A 16,614-nucleotide genomic window follows, 5' to 3' on the forward strand; every position below is an offset into this window, starting at 1 on the left:
ACATTTACAAATATCAATACTGAATGTTACGTCCCTCTGCAGCTTCTAATCGTCTCAGTGTTTTCAGCTGGTGCTAATTGGCCACACCTAGTCAGGTGTGGATAAAAGCATACCTGAGGCAAGCTTCCCGGCAGTGCACTAGTCTTTGCCTTGGTGGCACCAGCCACTGCTTCCTATAAGAGTTGGTTTTCTCTGTGTGTGTAGCCACTCTGTGCCTGGTGGACTTGGCTGGCAGTGAGCGAATGGTGAAGAGCCAGTCTCAGGGTGACCATTTCAAAGAGATGACCGCCATCAACAGCTCACTGTCCAACCTGGGCGTCGTTATCGCCGCTCTGGCCAAAAAGGTCTGCAGCTGCAGTTTCTGTAGTCTTAGATGTCACACCTGCTTTCTTTACATTTACAGTATTAATGATTTTTTTGGCCTTTGTGTTCCAGGAGACTTACGTAGCTTACAGGAACTCGAAGCTCACGTACCTCCTGCAGGGATGTTTGGGGGGGAAACGGCAAAACGTGAGTTTGTTGACATCACAAATCTTTATAATGACGACACATAAAACTGAAGGAATTTATCCCCAAAAAATATTTAACAGCGTTTGATCTCATCACTTCAGATTGTGACTGTTTATTCTTCGGCACTAATTTTGGATGTCTTTATTTGCAGCTTGATGTTTGTTAACATTGCTCCGGAGCCCGACAGCTTTGGGGAAACTCTGAACTCATTGAGGTTTGCCAGCAAGGTCAGTGCAGTCTTGTTTCCAGTGTTCATTGGACAGAGTACATTAATGATGTCCTTACATCAGCTGTTTATGGTAAACCAAAGCCATACTCCATATCCATTTTAATACTGTTAAGATTCAATATTGAGGAAGGGTACAAGAGGTGATCGAAGAATAACCACACCAATCCGGCCGGGTGAAGTCAAACGATGATTTTAATGAATACACGCGTGGGAAGACAACTCTGTACGCAGACAGGAAGTAGTCTTCAACTTAATCAAAGCATGAACAGATATTTTATAGCATCAGGGTTTGTTTACTGACGCCCCTTCATGCGTCACCGGTACATTTTATACATAGATCAGATCAACATCATCATGACTTTTCACCCAGAAAATCATCTTCTATTTTCATGGCTAGCCCTTCCTGTCTACCTTTCAGTTCTTGTCTTGTTCCTCTTTCTTGCCGAGACACCAAGAAACGGTTCCTCTTTTACCAAGACAATTTTGCAGTTACAGCCAAACATAACTAACCTCTCCTCTAAATAAATCTAATTTAAAGTGTGTGTGTGTGTGTTGACCTCACATGCTCTTTGTGTCACCTCTTCACCTACTGTCTGTGTCTCGTCCTCAAATGCTCTTTCTCAATTCACCTGTTGCACTTCTGACCTTTTACCAGACCAGAAGCTCACTGAAACTATGTGTATGTCTTCTACTAAATAAATGTTTTAACCAAGAACCTCTACTAAAACCTTAATATAAAATGACCTGATATAAGTGTTTTGTAAGCATGTATTGCGATTCCTTCTATGGCTCCAAGTCACTTGCACAATAGATTGTCCGAACATCGCGCCGAACAAAGCTTCCGACCCCCAATTAATTGACCGAGCTCCAACTCTTTAATAAGCACAGATATGCATTGTGTATAAAATAGTCATAACTGCTTAAGGCCTTCTTAAAGCTATCTGTTACATTGTTAAAGCCTCGTCTTAGCCTGCGGCTCAAAATAACTTCCTGCTTTCACTTCTGCATACAACTTCCTGTCAGCCTGCAACTCAGTCTTTCTGAAAGAGACACACACTGTTCTACCCCTGAATCAAGAACCTCCAGATTTTATTATTAATGCAATGGTAATGATGACAATTATTTAACTATAGCAGTAAAATAATTTCCTTTCTCGACACTCCCTCTTTTGACCTCTGGAACACCAGAGGTCACAATACATTGTGTCCTCACGCAGACCCTTCTCTGGTGGTCTCGAACCTCGAGATCTCCAGGATCCTCGCCCCTCCTGTGGTCGCCGAGATCTTCTGCAAAGGAAACAAAACACCTTTTCTTGCATCTCCCTAACTTATCCTATCTGGGACTCTTTAATCAAAAGCCTGATCCTAATTATCTTCTTAACTTATTGACTTGTATTTATGTATACTCTTCAACGTTACTCATCCCTTTAGAACTCTTTAAGCCCTGCTTTCACGTCCAGTTGCTTGCTCTATTTTCCCTTATCTGATCATCAACATCCTGTGCACAAGTTGTCGCTGCTGCAAGTTAATCTACTCCAAAAGAAAACAACCACTTTAATCAATTAAGTTTAAGCATATAAGCAATTACTCCTGTATACATTTCCTCATAGCTAAATGCTGCCTTGAAACAACTCCTATGTGTTAACTTCATTTTAACCTCACATTTCCTATGTTATAACCCATTTTGGTATAGCCTTTTTATTTCATTTTGCTCCTTTTAATGTAACCATACCTCCTAATTCTAGTTTATCAGACCTAACCAAAATATCTGCTTTCCTTCCTCTTTGGTCCTTCTTTAAGTTCAGTTAAAAGCTAAATGAATTTAAGGCCTTTTGCCTGGAATCAATACTGTCATGTGTGTTTCTTAACTCTGTGTCTGTAAGCGTGTGCAATCCTTCATGAACTCATATTATCCTCACAGTAGATTGGCTAATCATAGCGCTAGCCAAAGGCTCGTGACCCTCCAGAGACAAATTTGAGCCACAACTCCTTTAAAAGCACAAAATGCAATATGTATAAAAATCATTTCTATTTATAAGCTCCCCCTTTATCCTAAAAATACCTCCTATGTAATATCTGTATGTATAAGCCTACATTATAACCACTTCTTCTAAAGATCAAAAATCAAAGCTGTTCTACCCCTTCAACCCTCACTAATTTTCCCTCTAAGATTTATTCACAGCTTTGAAAAACCGGCATTGTATCTTCTAAACAGGATTCATGGTCCTGGGCCATGTTGGCCCAGCATTCTTGGTTCCTTGTATTTTCGCTCCTTATTTAGGCCAGGTTTTCTGAGGTGTCCTGTTGTGGTGTTCCCTAAGTGTTTTTTCCCTTTGTGACTCTTACCCCCTTGTGCCCCTCTGTGTATTTATGAGCTCTCGTCTCTCTTTGTGTTTATTCCATGTTTCCCCCAGCCTGTTATGTCTGTGTTCTCCCCGTGCTCTGGGTGTATTTAAGTTGTGTCTTCTGTTATGGTAGTTGCTGGTTTGTCTGTGTTGTTTCCCCTCGGTCTCCCTGCATCCTCGTTTCTGGTTTGTGTTATTAGCTTACCCAGTTTAGGTTGTTTTTTCCACCAGTGCTGTTTTGTGCCCACCGTTGTAAATAAATATTCACCTGCACCAGAGCTGCCGCCTTTTGGGTCCTTTTCTACAACTCCACACGGCTTGCCTCGCAAACCGTGACAAGTTCACTTTTAATCCTTTAACCTTAACTTAAAAATACCAGTTTCAGTTTTACCATATCCAAATGATCAAAAACCCAAAAGGTCCTAAAATGATCCTAAATTATTAAACAATTAAATTATTAAACCCTAAACCCCCCTTTATCTTGATACATTTCATGTGTCAAGATACTATACAAAACTTAAAACTGCTCAGTTTTCCCCACTCATGATCCAATCTATGTCATAAAAATAAACTTAAAACAGAACAGTTATCAGTCATGTGTTTCTACAATTAATGGTAACTGAGTTACATCAAAAATATTTCCCCTTTAGCATTTGGCCTTCTCCCAACAATATACTATAATCCCATAATCTAACCCCACCTAATAAAACAAAACAGAAATTTTCTCTGGTAAAAACAAATTGTTTGTCCACATTAATTCATCCTCACTCACATACAGTCTCACATTCACTCACATGCAGTCACACCATGTATTTGCTGATAGTGGAGCCTCCCGCACGATCAGATACTCCACCCTCAGCAAAATGAGCTCCGTCATTTTTTATTTTCCATAGGAAAATATTTCTTTATGCTTTTAGACTGGATTGACTCGCATAAAATCCTTTTTACAGGGACTTACGACCTTGATCAGTCCCCACAGGTAGCTTTCTCCTCAGCCAATTGTAATCTGGAAAGCCCCCTTATATTTGCTCCTCCCGAGAATTTTCAGCGCCGTTATTCACTGTTGCAGGCCTGCTTAAAACAGAAATGAAAAATAGAGCTGATTGTTAGCTCATAAAAACAAAACAAAATCACCTGACAGGTTTTCTTTAAGTGCACTGTTACAAAATAATGGGCCCAATTTTAGACATGTCCATGTTTCCTAAAACTCCCTCTATTAAAAACAAAAATAACAACAACAACCTACCTGACAGAATCAACCCATCACCACAACAACCTTAAACACACAAATCTTGCCACCACATAATTTCACCTCCTCAATACACCAAAAGTCTCATTAAAACCACACAATTTGCAAACAAAAATCACCCCCTTATACTCTTAAATTCAGCATAAGACCCCTTACGACATCATATAATCACTAAACTATAAATTCCCTACCCCAATCTGCACTTCTCGTCTCTGCTATGCTTCCTCTTCCTGAAAGTCACAGTCACACACACACTCCAGCTAATTTGCATACCGAGTCATCTCTCAAGAAGCTGTAACAACAGAAACATATGTTTAAACATTCCCAACTCATTAAATCATTTTATTTCTTCCAACAGTGATCACTAGTGTTGATCACTCAGTACGAGAGCACTCCTAAGTCACTCTTTTTTAAAACTACTTTAATCCCTTTTTCGTTTTCATAACTCCCTTTGTCATATGGCTTATTCTATTCCTCAATTACAAACTCAAATGTATTTTATTAAACATTCACACCCTTGTATCATTCATACAAAATAGCAAGCTGTTCTTCATTGCCTATGTTTGTGTTCTTAGCCAGGTTTAATCAGTGTCTATGCATTAAACTCCATGAGCTTGTCTTGTCTTTATAAGTTTAATGCATTTTCTGTTTGTGTGTGTGAATTTGCATATGGTGCTTTTACAGTGTGTCAGACTCCTTCATAATTTTGCCTTTAAACAGTCAATTTTCTCCTCCCCAAATTTACTAACCCAAATTCTGATTTCCTACCTTAAATAGCAGCATTCCTTGTCCTCAGCCAGAAGGTAGGGCTCCACTTGCCACTTTCCACCTCCACCCTAGCCCAGCGGCCTTACCCGTCAGGACCCGTCTTCTTACTGAAGCCGAGAGTAATCGTGACTGTGCCTGCCTTAGGTTGTCCCAGGGTTTCGAGGTGGGATCTTACCCGTCATGGGCTATCCAGCCTTCCATACTCGCCTGATACGGGGCCCAAGTGGGCAGGGGAGGGAACACACTGGCTCTGGGAATTAAAGGAATGTAAGCTGCTTCCTTCATTGCATCTTATGTTAAACTATCTCTATAATAAGCTATCTCAATTCTGACTCCTTCCTAGAATAATTTCACATATGGCACTTTGTGTATGTGTGTTTTCTATTCATTAATGTAATTGTCAGTTATTTTCTCTCCCGGTCAGGGAACCACATTATTTTCTCTCTTCATTTTACCTTCTTTTGTTTGTTTGTGACGTTCTACTTTAGCTCTACTAAACCTTGATGTAAAAACAATACTCCCTTATTTCACGCACACACTCTGCCTTTTGCCTACACACACACTTCTCTCTCAGACTTCCTCTGTTCACACATCACCTTATATGGGCATGCAAACTTCCTGTCACCCACACCATTTCCTGTTACACACACACCGCACGCAGCTGCTCAGAGCAGCTCAAACTGCTTTGCTGTTTCTCCAGGCTAATCAAACTTATTTTGTATTTACAATCTACAAACCCTCTGTAATTCTACTAACTTTTGACCTAAAATGTAGCATCATTCACACAATGATTTCATAATCCTCTCACACACACCTTTTAAATAAACTAAACTCTTATAACATCACTCATGCCTCTCTCAAATTAAAACACTTTCAAAGTTTAAAACGTCCTACTTTACATCACCCAAGAAATACCTCTCACACCTTTATTCATCATGTCAAAGCTTCTAGTCACCGCATTCACACTTAAACTGTGACTAGAGTTAAGGAATATAACTCAACACACTTTCCTAAGAGTATTTTAGACATGCTTGTCATAATCAAAAAGAGCAAGTAAAAAACAAACAAACAAAAAATTGAAACCTCCATTAATTCTCACCGCACACACAAGAAATTGAAAAAATAAAACCCACCAGCAACTAATGCTGGAGAAAAGTTACTACTGAAAGTGATGTGTTAGTCTTAAGTATATACAGTGCACTCAATATATTTATATATCTACATCCAAACTCAGTCAATTACTATACATCCACTACGGCAACTCAAAACTTTATTTATAGTCCTCTAATAAACATAAATGGCATTTGAAACACACACTCAACAATGTTTGCAGCAGTATTTGTAAAACCAACTGTGGCTTAAACAGTTCACTGCTTACCCATTTGCATTTTCACTCACACACACCGTCTAAAAATAGCTCCAGCATTGCCTCAGACTCCTTTCACACAGAGATCTCTTATTACAAAGACGTCTTATATTTACAACTACTGTCAGATCTGTCAGCTTTAGCGCCTAACCAATTTTGACAAATTTCAGTTAACGGTCTAACCGATAAAGTCCAACTTTTTTGTAATCAATTAACCAGTATCTGTCCAACAGTTTCTGGCCTCATCTCTAAAGTCCCTAACTCAATTTAAAAGTGTCCAACACCCAAGGTCCAACCTTTGCTGCCCAAAAAAGCGCAGATACCGTTCCAAACGGTAAGGAGATTCTAACTCCTAGTTATTCTGGAGTGCCCCAAGCTCCACAGTGACCAACTGACTATCCCTCTTCGAGGACAATGCATAAGCGTCCTTTGCATTGGCAAGCGTTACCTCTGAGCACTGCGCTTCCTACCAGTCCAACTGGCGTTCTAGAATAATTTATAATACTTTGAAACAACAATAAAACACCCAACAAAGTGTAAGACTGAAGCAGGTCCAACCTTATAACCAAAAAATAACCAGATTCCCTAACATACTAAACGGTCCAACCGCATTCAATCATTACCAGCAGTCCAACTGCTTTAAATCCTCAGTACTGTCATGACATTCTCATCAAAATCAAAACAGACATCCACCAGTAACTTCAGTGAGTAGACTTAAATTTTATCATATCCAATTTGGCACACTTTGGAAATAATTCAACAGGTAGTGCCTTACCTTTTGGATAAGCCGGCTTATGCCCACTCACTTAGACCACTGGAATTCATGTCTGCCCGTCAGACCACCTAAGACCCCGGATTTCTCCGTCTAAACCTCCAACTCTCCCTCCTCAATAACCGGACGAAGCCCCCAAATGTTAAGATTCAATATTGAGGAAGGGTACAAGAGGTGATCGAAGAATAACCACACCAATCCGGCCGGGTGAAGTCAAACGATGATTTTAATGAATACACGCGTGGGAAGACAACTCTGTACGCAGACAGGAAGTAGTCTTCAACTTAATCAAAGCATGAACAGATATTTTATAGCATCAGGGTTTGTTTACTGACGCCCCTTCATGCGTCACCGGTACATTTTATACATAGATCAGATCAACATCATCATGACTTTTCACCCAGAAAATCATCTTCTATTTTCATGGCTAGCCCTTCCTGTCTACCTTTCAGTTCTTGTCTTGTTCCTCTTTCTTGCCGAGACACCAAGAAACGGTTCCTCTTTTACCAAGACAATTTTGCAGTTACAGCCAAACATAACTAACCTCTCCTCTAAATAAATCTAATTTAAAGTGTGTGTGTGTGTGTTGACCTCACATGCTCTTTGTGTCACCTCTTCACCTACTGTCTGTGTCTCGTCCTCAAATGCTCTTTCTCAATTCACCTGTTGCACTTCTGACCTTTTACCAGACCAGAAGCTCACTGAAACTATGTGTATGTCTTCTACTAAATAAATGTTTTAACCAAGAACCTCTACTAAAACCTTAATATAAAATGACCTGATATAAGTGTTTTGTAAGCATGTATTGCGATTCCTTCTATGGCTCCAAGTCACTTGCACAATAGATTGTCCGAACATCGCGCCGAACAAAGCTTCCGACCCCCAATTAATTGACCGAGCTCCAACTCTTTAATAAGCACAGATATGCATTGTGTATAAAATAGTCATAACTGCTTAAGGCCTTCTTAAAGCTATCTGTTACATTGTTAAAGCCTCGTCTTAGCCTGCGGCTCAAAATAACTTCCTGCTTTCACTTCTGCATACAACTTCCTGTCAGCCTGCAACTCAGTCTTTCTGAAAGAGACACACACTGTTCTACCCCTGAATCAAGAACCTCCAGATTTTATTATTAATGCAATGGTAATGATGACAATTATTTAACTATAGCAGTAAAATAATTTCCTTTCTCGACAATACCTTGGTGTGTAATTCATACTCACATTTTGTCTGAAGAGTAGGGATGTTCCTGGCGTCTTATTTACTAGTCGACTAATCGAGGGGGAAATAATTAGACTAACCAACTAATGTAAAACTAAGGAACATTCAGATATTGAGTTGATTTTCAGAACTGATTAATAGAAACTGTCAAACTAGACGCAGAGGTATCTTAAACCATTCATCACATTCTGTTAAATACAAATGAAAATGCGTTACTACAAAAGATGTTCTATTAAAATATGACAATCATTTGAGAATCTAAAAGTACGTCTAAGTGTGGCGAGAATGATTCAGGTAATGCATTATACAGCCGTTTTCTAGTCAGGTTGTGGGGGCAGCAGGAAGGACTACTCCTGACCACAGCTGATAGATGTAAACTGGCTAGCATGACCAAGGATGCTGGGGCCTCCTACTGGTAGGACGTGCCCAGCTGGAACAGCCTCCTGGCCAAGGTGGCTGTCACCTTTTGATGTGAAGGAGTAGTGACTCTACTCTGAGCCTAGAGCCATAAATCGCCCCATTGAAACCCATTATAAACGCTATTTTTCACTGCAGAATTATTACCATTAACGTATGGGTGATGGCTTCTGTTTCGGTTCCGTGTTGGACAAGGGGCCTTAGAATTGTAATTTTTTTTATTTGGCCACCGGGTGGCGCCCTTGTTCCACATGTGACGCCTGCTGGAACATAGACCTTTTCCAGCGGGCTGCTCGAGACATACACCCGGGAAAGGCAGACTCATTCCCCGAGTGCAGCAGCAGCTTTGCCCGCTGCTCGTTCGGGACCATTTTCTGCCCTTAGGGCTGTTAGAGGGTGCATTTTGACCTTTATATTTAAAAATAAATAAAATAAAGGTCTCTCTGCCTAAAATAAAAAAAATTTGTGTCTGTCTCATTCTAAGTTTAGATAAAAGCCTTCCCTCTTTGAAGTACACCCTGCAATGCAAACAAATCTAACATGAAAACAAGAATAAAAAACAAATTAGACTTTATTTTGTCGCCAACCTCAGCTTGTTTATGCAGGTGCAGGCAGGAGAGGTTATAAGAATAAGCCGTAGCGCGGGAGTAGGCATTTTCACGATGGCACGGTACCGAGGAAGTAGTGGACATCCTGATGCGCTCTGACAGCGAGGATCTCTCCTCTTCATCTGCCGAGAGTGACTCTGATTCCGGGGGTGACACGGATGATTCGTCTCTCGACACTGATCACCAGGAGTCGTCCTCTGATTTTTCTTCTGAAGATGAGAACGAGGGGAGGACGCCGGAGGAAGCAGCGGCGTGGACCTCCAAAGATGGGAAGAAATGGTCCGCAACAAACGCCGAGACGCTGCGCTACGTCGCAGCACCCACGGGGCTTATTCCGGGACCGACCCACTACGCCGTAGCCCGAATTACGGACCCACTCTCCAGCTTCAGGTTGTACATAACTGATGGGATTATACAGCATATAGTTGCAATGACAAACCTTCAGGGCAGACGCTACATCTCATTCTGGAGAGATTTAGATAGCAACGAAATGCTCGCTTATGTGGGGCTGCTAATTTTGTCCGGTGTATACCGGTCAAAGCACGAGGCCATCGCCAGCCTTTGGAGTGAGAAAACGGGAAGGAAGATTTTCCGTGCCTCAGTGGCTGAGAAAAGATTTTGTCACATAACCAGAGCGCTCCGATTTGATGACAAACTCACCCGACCTGCACGACGTGCGGACAAATTGGCTCCCATTCGGCAGATATGGGACATGTGGGCACACCGCCTGGGGATGTTGTTTAGTCCAGACCGGGACCTTACGGTGGATGAGCAGCTGGTACCGTTCAAGGGAAGGTGCAGTTTCCGCCAGTATATCCCCAAAAAGCCTGCGAAATGCGGCATAAAGGTCTGGGCAGCATGCGATGTCAAGACATCATACGCCTGGCGGCTGCAGGTTTACACCGGGAGAGCAGCGGGCGAACCGGCCGAGGTAAACCAGGGGATGAGGGTCGTCCAGCAGATGACTGACGGGCTCCATGGGCATGTCGTCACAGTCGACAATTTTTTTTCACCTCATCTGAACTGGCAGAGGAACTCCTCAAAAATAAAATGGCTCTGGTCGGCACAATCCGCCAGAACAAAAAAGGAATCCCACCCGTTTTGCGCCAGATGAGAGGGAGAGCCGTCTACTCCTCGATCTTTGCCTTTTCAGCGAAACAGACCCTAGTGTCGTACATTCCCCGACGGGGCAGGAATGTGCTTTTATTGAGCACGAAACATCGCAGGCCGGAGGTCAGCGATGACGAGAGAAAAAAGCCAGCGATCATCACAGACTACAATCGATGCAAAGGAGGTGTCGACAACCTTGATAAGGTGGGTGTCATTACGCATCAGTTACGCACACCTTTATTCATTTTTCTTCATATATTCTTGTGTAAAATATACAGAGGTTTTATGTTGTTGTTTTTATTTGTTATGTTTATTTTTTGTTAGGTTGTCGGCACCTACTCCTGCAGGAGACGGACCAATCGATAATAATAATAATAATAAACTTTATTTATAAAGCACACTTAAAAACCAAGGGTATGCCAAGGTGCTTAACAAGTAAAATAGAGTATAGGAGGAGGATAATAGAAATAGGACCAAAGCAAGTACTAAATATGCAAGCAGATAACTGTCACTAATACATAGGAAAGCAACAGGTACAGAGCAAACAAGAATTTAAATGAGCATAAAAGTGCATGATATAAAATCATAAAAGAATATTAACTAGAGGGAAAGGCAAGATTGAATAAGTGGGTTTTTAATCGTGATTTGAACAGTGCAATGGAATCAGATGCGCGGAGGTCGAGAGGAAGGGTATTCCACAGTACCGGGGCAGCGAGAGCAAACGCACGGTCACCCCGGGACTTCAGTCGAGATCTGGGTTGGGTCAGAAGTAGTTGAGTGGCAGATCTGAGTGTTCTAGCAGGAGTATGTGGTTTGAGAAGTTCACTAAGATAACTTGGCGCTAATTTATTAATAGTTTTGAAAGTAAGGAGTAATATTTTAAATTGAATACGGTACTTTATGGGCAGCCAATGCAGGCTAGCTAGGACAGGGGTAATATGGCAAAATTTCCTGGTACCAGTCAAAAGGCGGGCTGCTGCATTTTGGACTGTTTGCAGTTTAAGAAGAAGAGAAGAGGGAAGACCATAGTACAAGGAGTTACAATAATCCAACCTGGAGGTCACAAAAGCGTGAATAAGCTTCTCCAGGTCCTCATGCGGAATATAATGCCTAGCCTTAGAGATAAGGCGCAGTTGGTGGAAGCTAGATCTCACTACAGCAGACACTTGCTTATCGAGTTTGAGCGAGCTATCCAGCAGTACACCCAAGTTACTGACATAGTCACAAGAAAAACTAGCAAAGGAACCCAGGGCAGCACAGAGTTGGGCACGAGGGATTTTACTGTTGAACACCACAATCTCAGTCTTCTTATCATTTAAAACGAGGGAATTACTCAGGAACCATTCTTTGACCTCCCGCATGCATTCTTGAAAGTAGTGCAGGGACACAGCAAGGTCGTCAGTAAGTTCAAAATAGATCTGTATGTCATCGGCATAACAGTGGAAGGCGATATTGTATTTTTCAAAGATTGCGCCTAGAGGGAGCAAATACAATGAGAAGAGAATAGGGCCTAAAACTGATCCTTGAGGCACACCACAACAGACCGGAGCGGAGGAAGAGGAGAAGGTGCCTAAGTGAACTGATAAGGATCTATCAGCGAGGTATGATTTAAACCAGTCGAGGGCAGTGCCTCTAATACCCACAGTGTGCTCAAGTCTTAGTAATAAAATGTTATGGTCTACCATATCAAAGGCCGAAGAGAGGTCCAGTAAAACTAGGACCATAGAGCGTCCAGTATCAGTGATTACAAGAATATCATTAAGAACTCTAACCAACGCTGTTTCAGTGCTATGCAATGGCTTAAAGGCAGATTGAAATTTCTCAGCAATATTGTTCGTGTCCAAGTACGCCTGGAGTTGGGAGAGAACTAGTCTCTCCAGGATCTTGGACAAGAACGAAAGCTTAGAGATCGGTCTATAGTTTGAAAGGTCATAACAGTCAGAATTTCTTTTTTTAAGAATCGGGTGGACTACAGCATGCTTAAAGGACAAAGGAACACAGCCTGAGAGCAAGGAAAAGTTCATAAGAAATAGGATACTAGGTCCGATTACATCAAAACAGTCCTTAGCTAAACGAGATGGAAGAATGTCAAGCACAGTATTGGTGTTATTCATTTGAGCAACTAGCCGCTTAAGAGTCAAAAGTGACACAGGCTCAAACTGGTGGAAAGTTGAAATGCACTCAGGAATGGGGAGAGGATATAAAGCAGGGGGAAGGGAGGACTTAAGAGATGAGACCTTTTTTAAAAAGTGAGTTTGAAATCGCTCACAAAGACCCTGAGAATGAATTAAAGGCATGTCCGGGGAAGGGTTAACCACAGAGTTAAAAATTTTAAATAAGGTACGGGGGTTATGGTCATTGGCCAGGATGATTTTGGACAAGAAGGACGTTTTGGCCGTTTTAGCAGCACTTTGGAATTTTAAGCGGCTAGTCCGTAGCATGTCATGGGAAACCTGAAGTTTATCTTTTTTCCACCTTCTCTCAGCGCGCCGACACACGCGACGTAAGGCGCGCGTAGTGTCATTAAGCCAACACTGAGAGTAGGTTCTAGGGCGCTTCATCTTAATGGGGGCAACAGTATCAAGGATTGAAGAAATCAGCGATAACAAGGAATTAGCACAGTCATCAACCGAGTGAAAAGAACAACCGTCGAGAGTGACAGATGCAGAATCCAAGAAAGACATAGAGAAGTTTGACATCGCTTCAGCATTAATTACACGTAGCGGGCGAAGGGGAGCCGCAGGATGTAGTTCATTAGTGCATAAGCCAGTATCAAATATAACTGGGAAATGATCCGAGATCCCAGCGTCACTTATATCCTTGATACAAATGTCCAGACCATATGAGAAAACCAAGTCCAAAGTATGTCCTTTAACATGCGTTGGGTCATTAACCCACTGAGCCAGGTTAAAAGAGTCCGTTAAGGCAAGGAAGTCTTTAGCAAATGAGTCATCCTTACAGCAAGTGTGTATGTTAAAATCACCGACAATGAGAACACAACCATACTTAAAAAGAACGGAGCCTAGGAGATCAGCAAAGTCCGTGATAAAATATTTGCTATATTTAGGCGGTCGATAAACCACCACGCAGAGTGTGGTCGTGGATGCAGTCATCTCCAATAATTGGACTTCAAAGCTAGAGTAGGTAGGTGAGGGTAGCTGCCGAACTGCATACGAATTCTTAAAAACCGAGGCTACGCCGCCACCCCTACCAGTAAGCCTTGGTGAGCTAAAAGCAACACAGTCCGACGGAAGAAGTTCAGTAAAAGGGATGAACTCACCAGGACGAATCCAGGTTTCAGTCAGGAATAAGGCATCAATCCCATTAGTGGAGATGAAGTCATTTAAAAGAAAGGTCTTATTGACCAGCGACCTGACATTAAGCAATGCCATCCGTATCCTAGGGGCTAAGTCGCCACGGGTGGTGCGTCGTAGGACACTTAGGTTGCTTCGGCAAACGCCGCGTCGGAGCGATGTTATCCAAACCCGAGCAGGAGAACATGCCACAGGAATCGCAGGGTAGACTTCGTGGTCGGCCAAGCAGATCCAACGGTGGGTGAGCAACTTAGCATCAGAGCGCTCCTGGGAAGGAGGGAAAGAAGATAAAATATCCAGGCTGGCATGTGGGTAGCCTGTGGCTCTGGCTTTAAAGTAGAGCCTGAAGCGAACGCGACGGCCGCTCCTTCTACCGCGTTTCCTATAGCGTTTCTTGCGTAGATTCGGAATAGGTAGGTGGAGGAAGCCGGTCGGAGGGTCCGGTCGGGGCGCGGTGGCGTCACTCAGGTTCCAGCAAGGATCAGGCCGAGAAGAATGAGAGAGTCTTAGATTTAAAAGTGTTTGCCTGTCGTATGTAATCAGTGCACAGCCATTAGATGCGCATACAACTAAAAGGATAAAAAAAATACAATGCCAAGGTCCATAAAGAGCGTAGAGAGGGTAAGAAGCAGCGAAGCAGATGTAGCCGAGGACGGCAAGCCACGTACACCGGCGCCATCTTGCAAGGCAAATGCATCGATGGCCAATGGCCCTTTTTCATCACATCATAGACGTCTCCCTCTACAACGCCTTCATGCTGTGGACCTCCGTGGATCAGGCCTGGCATCAGCAGAAGCCACACAGGAGGAGGATGTTCATTGAAGAGGTGGGAGAAGGCCTGATCACGCCCCATTTGTCACAAAGACAGCGTCTTCCCCGCTCATCAGCCGCTGCTGAGTTAGTAAGAGATGCGCAGGATGGTGCTGCTGCAGGCCCCTCTGGAGTGACAAATCCCAAGGGCAGGAAGCTCTGTGAGCTCTGTGTTGGGAAAAGGAGGCGAGTGGGAAACACATGCAGCAAATGTGGAAAATTCAGCTGCCGAGCCCACAGCAAATTTGTCTGCAGCCACTGCTCTACCTGAGCAAGACATTTACCCCCCAGCCACACACACGCCCCCCACCCTCTCACTGCTTTCTCACTTTCTCACACTCTCTTTCTCTCTCATACATTTCCCCATTCCCAACAACAATATACATAATTACATTTACCATATACATGTTCTTGTTCATTGTTGAAAAATAAATGTTTATTTGGTTCAAACTGATCTTGTATTTTTATTTACATAATGCTTTTTATTTGATTTTAGATGGCAACAAGGTAATATGCATTTATTGGGGCAAGAGTGAAAAACGTTCTCCTGCAAAAAAAACTAACGGCCGATCAAAATGAAGGTCAGTAGTAATTTTTAGACCATCCAAAGGCCTAATTAAAAGTACAATAAAATATAACTTTCAAATGTATTTTATGGAAAATATTTAATTTTTTCATTTTTTTTTTGCCAAAAAAGGCAGTGTGCTCATGTGACAAAACCGGGATATAAAAGGTTAAAATCGCGAAATATAATTAAAACTTTATATGAATATTTCAAGGAGAAGTAGGTCTAAAATATTGGCTAATTTAAAGTGGAAAAATATTAATGTATAATCTTTTTATAGCACTTTTTATGGCGTGGTCGATTTTTGGCTCTAGGTCTTCATAAGGGGTACTTTTTTTTTTTTTTTTTTTTTTTTTAGGACTTACCAAGGGTTAACCACCAAAACACTCGTCTGCAGTGGAATTTCTTTGAGCTAATCGATTCATTTCATCTTCTAATTAATGTGGAAAATGGTGGCAAAGGTGGATGAAATGAGTGATTCCTAGAGTTACATTTTATTGCCTTTTTTCTTTCCTTTTCTTAAAGTTATGAAGGCATCTTGGATGCCATTTCAGTGAGTGGGGGTTAATGCCCCACACTCTTTTCTGTCACTGCTTTGAATGCACAGACTGGTCTTAATGTTGATCTTTGTAATCTTCAGTGTTACGACCCGGCTCAAAAGCCGCAACATAAAAACAGAGATGAATAGCAGAGTGTGGGTGAGAAGAGGTTTCATCCTAAAATGGAAAACCAGGTCGGCTCAAATGTTCTGTGAGTCATAGGAGTCTACTAACATTTCCATGATAGAACAAGGCTGCAACCTTTGTACACTACATAAGGCAAAGAACTAATTAGCCTCATTTTGTTTTCATTCTGAGGCTTGTTTTTTTTTTTTAGCACATACAAACAACTCTTCTTATGAGAATATTAGGACGCGTCTTGTATATATGATCGGCTCGCACATGGCCCGAAGATTGGTTTACCTTCTGCCATGTTGAGGCCAAAAACCCTGAGGACAGAAAAAAACAAAAAAAAAACAAATGGTAGGTTGTCTCTGTGTGAGAGACGTTGGCATTATACCCGATATTTTTAAAAAAATGCAATGTGTGGATTTCTTTTACAGACAACATCTGCCATGTTGTGGACCGCTCAGACTCTCCCCCTCCAGCACTGCTAATCCAGATGTTGGATCTGTGTTTCCACAAGCCCCGCGAATTCTAGAGACTTATTCATCATGAAGAAAACAAGACAGTCGATCGATCGATTATTTGCGCAAGGGAGGCCACCATGAAAATGACCTCTAGATCCTCCTCCTCCTGCTGCCTTTATTGAGAGACCGTTCACACAAAACACGT

The 16,614-nt window shown here is 42.1% G+C and overlaps 1 protein-coding gene and 1 long non-coding RNA gene across 2 annotated transcripts in view; one reads left to right on the top strand and one right to left on the bottom strand.

Moving 5' to 3' along the window:
- LOC146716453 (ribonuclease inhibitor-like) overlaps window positions 1-16,614 on the top strand; it is a gene marked incomplete at its 5' end in the record, with an annotated part of 131,099 nt that overhangs the window by 19,200 nt on the left and 95,285 nt on the right. The gene's annotated exons all lie outside the window — the stretch shown is intronic.
- On the bottom strand, window positions 914-8,424 carry LOC146716454 (uncharacterized). Its single transcript, XR_014919218.1, has 2 exons — window positions 7,242-8,424; window positions 914-5,350 (listed from the first exon to the last, which is right to left on the bottom strand). It is a non-coding gene; the product is annotated as an uncharacterized LOC146716454 (long non-coding RNA).

The sequence above is a fragment of the Copadichromis virginalis genome, linkage group LG3 (assembly GCF_057382275.1).
Source record: "Copadichromis virginalis isolate Kocher_CV1m ecotype Utaka linkage group LG3, C_Virginalis_male_GT1.1, whole genome shotgun sequence".
NCBI classification, from domain to species: Eukaryota; Metazoa; Chordata; class Actinopteri; order Cichliformes; family Cichlidae; genus Copadichromis; species Copadichromis virginalis.